The sequence below is a fragment of the Vanellus vanellus genome (assembly GCF_965231255.1).
Source record: "Vanellus vanellus genome assembly, chromosome: 4".
Classification (NCBI taxonomy): domain Eukaryota; kingdom Metazoa; phylum Chordata; class Aves; order Charadriiformes; family Charadriidae; genus Vanellus; species Vanellus vanellus.
The window spans coordinates 69,371,637-69,375,966 of record NC_138909.1 but is presented as its reverse complement, the minus strand read 5'-3'; positions in this window follow the sequence as shown (position 1 = coordinate 69,375,966).

The following is a 4,330-nucleotide window of genomic DNA, read 5'->3' as shown; positions in this document are numbered from 1 at the left end:
CTTAAGAGACTAATCCCCAAGCCGGACCTTGAGCCACGCTGCCAGCGCAGGGAGTCCTTCAAGCAAGGAGCACACAACCAACCAGACATTCACCGGTTCTGTGGTCTTGTAGCTGTAGCTCAGATTCAGCCCTATCGGATCTCATCTGCCAAGCTTTCATGTATTCCCAAAACCTTATTAGCTAGGGCTTTGCTGTGCAAATGCACAAACCTCGCTTGTTTCGGCAGCCTATCCAAGCTACAAGGCATTGAAGTCATAGGAATGACTCTGCAGGAGTTAACTGGGGTCAAGTCCAGTTGTCCTCAACCTGAACTAATAAAATAGGCTGGACTCCAGCCAGCACTTTGCTCTTACATGTCTTTCCACACTTCCAGGAACACGGAATACCCACAACTGACCTGCACAGAGCAGGCTTGGGAAAAGCCAGGCTTACTAGCTCTGAATCCACAACAACGCAGCAATTGTGCTTCTTCAGGCTCCGACCCCTCTCCACCCCTGACCTAAGGCGTCTTGCTAAATGAGGTCTATCCAGAAGACCTCCCTACCCCAACCTCTCCTCTTTACAGTGGTCATACCTGCCCCTCCTTTCGACATACACCACCGCCCTCACTCTCCCACAAAACAAGCTGGGCCTGAACAGCAGCTCTTCAGGCCAAAAAAATATCTGAAACCATGACCCTCATTTTCAGTAATGTGAGCATTCAGCTCCCACTCACAACGCTTAAAATCAGGCCCCAAATCTGTTCCTTTTTACGCCTGCAGATGGTTGCTTCATCTCCCTACAGATGGCATCCTGAAGTCAAGGCAAGTGGCTTTCATACAGAACTCCAAGACTACTATTTGACAAAAGCTGATACAAGCTGAAATGTAGTCTTCCAAGGAAAGACAGAAGGCTAGACTTGTGGCAAAAATCCTTTATTAAACTAGATTTTGTATATTCCTTTTCACATTAGAAATTCTAAATGCAAATTACAAAACTGTATTTCAGTAAAAAATGAAAGTTATAGTTAACAGCAAAATTACAACTTTATACAAATAAAAAAATCATTTTTTATTTTAATTTAAAAATAGACATCGATATCTTCCAATGTACTGGTCCTAACAGCTTTTACAACTGGTAGCTGCAATACTAGGTCTTTTCACATGCATATTCACATACAGTCATTTAATCCTCTGTGCAATTTGTTTAGCTGAAATAGCATGTACAGTTGGGCTTTGGTTGGGTTTTGTGTGTTTGGTTGTTTTTTTTTTTTTTTAAAGAGAACATGATACTTGGGAATTGTGGTAAGTCAATGAACTCTTCTCTGTTACAGTGTTCATACTCTATTCTATCCTCAGCTCTGCAAAGAGGGCAGTACTATTCTGAAAATGTGAATTGCATTTGAAGACATCAGCATCAGTAACAAAGTCTGTGTATAATTTCTCATATTACATTTATGACAATCCTTCTTTGCCATTGTCAACAATGAAATTACGCTCTTGTCTACCCACCATATGCTGTGACAAGATTAAATAACAATTTGGTTACATTTCACCTTCTCAAGTAAAACCTTCTAGAATACATGTTCGTATTCTAGAAGCATGTAAAGATCTTCCTTGACATTGTACATATTCACAACAGTCATGTTCCAGATGTTCTAGGTTATGACTAGAGCATCTAGACATTGTTTAAATGGTGATTCCCCAGTCACTATGTGTTTCCAACAGCCACAAAGAAATGCCAGTTAAACTTTGCCTGAGGTGTCCTTCAACAGGCCTATAAAAACATTAAGTTTAAATAAAATTGTACCACATACTATTAAAAGAAAAAGCCAGTCATTAAAATATTATCAAGGTATCTTGAAACATTTTTTTTAAATCACTTTTGCCCTACTACTTTCACAATCAACTGAAATATATTTTTAAACACATTACTTAAGTGAACAACTTTCTTCTTTGCACCTCTGGGCCTTTTTTAATGTCTTTACTGTAAGATTACTCATTAGTGCTAGCACAAGCATTAAATTTTGTATTAAAAAAAAGATAATTTTCCTAAATTAAAAACTGGGATAAATGTTAAAATGTTTTGTTAAAAAGAAAGCAAAAGTCACATATTAAAGGCTACTAGTCACCACAACTGCATGCTGTTGAAGAAGAGAATAAAAAGTGGTACACAAAATAGGTATTTTAACAGTTGCACATTATTTCAGAGTGCTGGTGGCAATACTGCTTAAGTGCTACTTTAATCAAAAGTATACGATGATGCAGAATTTACAAGATACCTCAGGATTCTCACTGATGTAACTGCAAAAGACATCAGAAAAGATGGAAGTTCTAAAGAGTAACCTACTTTGAAATACCATTTTGAAACAATTATATTTGATATAATTCATCCCACTATACACTATAAAAACAATCAAAGAAATACAAGAAGTCCAGTGGTTTGTTTTTTTTCCTGGATAGTTTGGCAGGTAGCTGAAGGCATGGAAAACGTTACTAATAAAAGTCTACTTTCTTCCTCTCTGCGTGCTGATCTTCTGCTCCATTCTGTACCCAGTTCAGCACAGCTTTTAAGCACGTGCTTAAGCTCCTACAGAAGAAAAAGGCTGAGCTCATCATATTTGCTCTGAGTTGCAACTGCAATGCCTCACCCCAAGCTGCTGAAGCTGATGGAGGCTCTATCACTAACTTCAATAAAGGCAAGACCGATTCTGCCCATGTCACGATTTTAAGTCATCATCTTCCATCAAAGTTCAGCCTGTAATCAAACTACAGCTACTTGGCAGATGATCAACCTTTAACCAGGATAGGGTATTCAGAGCACCTTAGCGAACCTCAACCTGTACCTCAAGGGACCGTGGAGAGAGGGAGACAGAAATAGTCCAAATTGCTCTTCAGCTATGTACTCCTCTGCTGACTTTGACAGACTAGAGAAAAACTCTCCTAGAGTTTTGCCCTGAACAATTTTTTATGCATTTATCCAAACAGGACTAAGAGATGAAAAAATAATATGGAGGGACATCGAAGTTCAGTGGGGACAGCTTCCTTTCTGAAGAGTCCGAGTCCTCTTCCAGAGACTGTTTATGCACTTTCTAATCTCTTTTGTCCCCTTGATCTTGCATCTTTAGCTTGCAGTGGTGATTTTGAAAGAGACTTGGGATGTGGTGAATTCAAGAACACCCCTGAGCACACTGGTCAGAGCATTTTCTGGGGAAGTGAGAGTCAAGCACAAATCATCATCCCCTTGCTAAGCCAGAAGAAGGTAAAAAGCTGTTTCTCATCTCCGGGGTAAACTTCTCAACACCTAGATTACGATGAACAGACGGGCAAGACAATGACTCTTTCTGCTTGTCTTTTGAACTGAAATCTAAGCTGTCTTTGTCCATGTCAGGAATGGTGCGAACACGCTGAGTGGATCAGGCCACCTCCCAGAACAACCACAAGTGCTGGCACTTCCCTGTTTACAAGCACATCACTGTAGGGCTTGGGCACCCAGCAGCTCAACACACAACGCTTCTGAGCAAACACTGGGACCTTTGCTGGGCCAGCCAGGGATCACACGTTAAAGAGCCGCCCCTCCATTTGTTATAAACAGTAGCACTAAGGAAAATCTGTTCAGGAGCAGAAGGAAATTCCTTGGTCCAAAAGAAAGATCCTAGCTCCGCCAAGGCAATTCTAGCATCTGCAACCCCTGACAGCTGATAGTCTCAATGGCTGTCTCGAGTCCAAGTGCTTAAATAACATCTCAGTGCATTTTAGGCACTGTCACAGAGGATGGAGCATGGGCTTCACCACGCAGGACAATGTGTGGTGGCAGAAACAGCTCTGCTAGTGCTGTTTGGGGAGCACAGATCTTTTGTATTTCACCCACTGGTTACCAGAACAGCCCAGAGAGAAAGAAAGAGAGAAAGGACACAATTCAGATGAACTAAATACCCCCAAAAATATAAAACTTCTTATGACAGTCTATTATTCCAGTAAGTCCCTTTGATTAAACATTATTCAAGCTATTCTTCCACTTGAAGTCACCAGGAAAAGATTGTTGTATCTGTTGAAGCGTGACAAACTCATTTTTAAGTCTACTGCACATTGCATTAACTGTGTATATATTACAGTAAATATGGATATTCAGGAAACATCATGTCTTTCAGTTTGCCAGCAATTTATACAGACACCTTTTCAAGTGAAACCTATTTTTGTGCACAGCTTTTCTCACAGAAGTTCCCTGCTTATTACTACCCATGCACACAAACGGCAGAACTCGCACACAAACGGCAGAACTCGCACACAAACGGCAGAACTCGCACACAAACGGCAGAACTCGCACACAAACGGCAGAACTCGCACACAA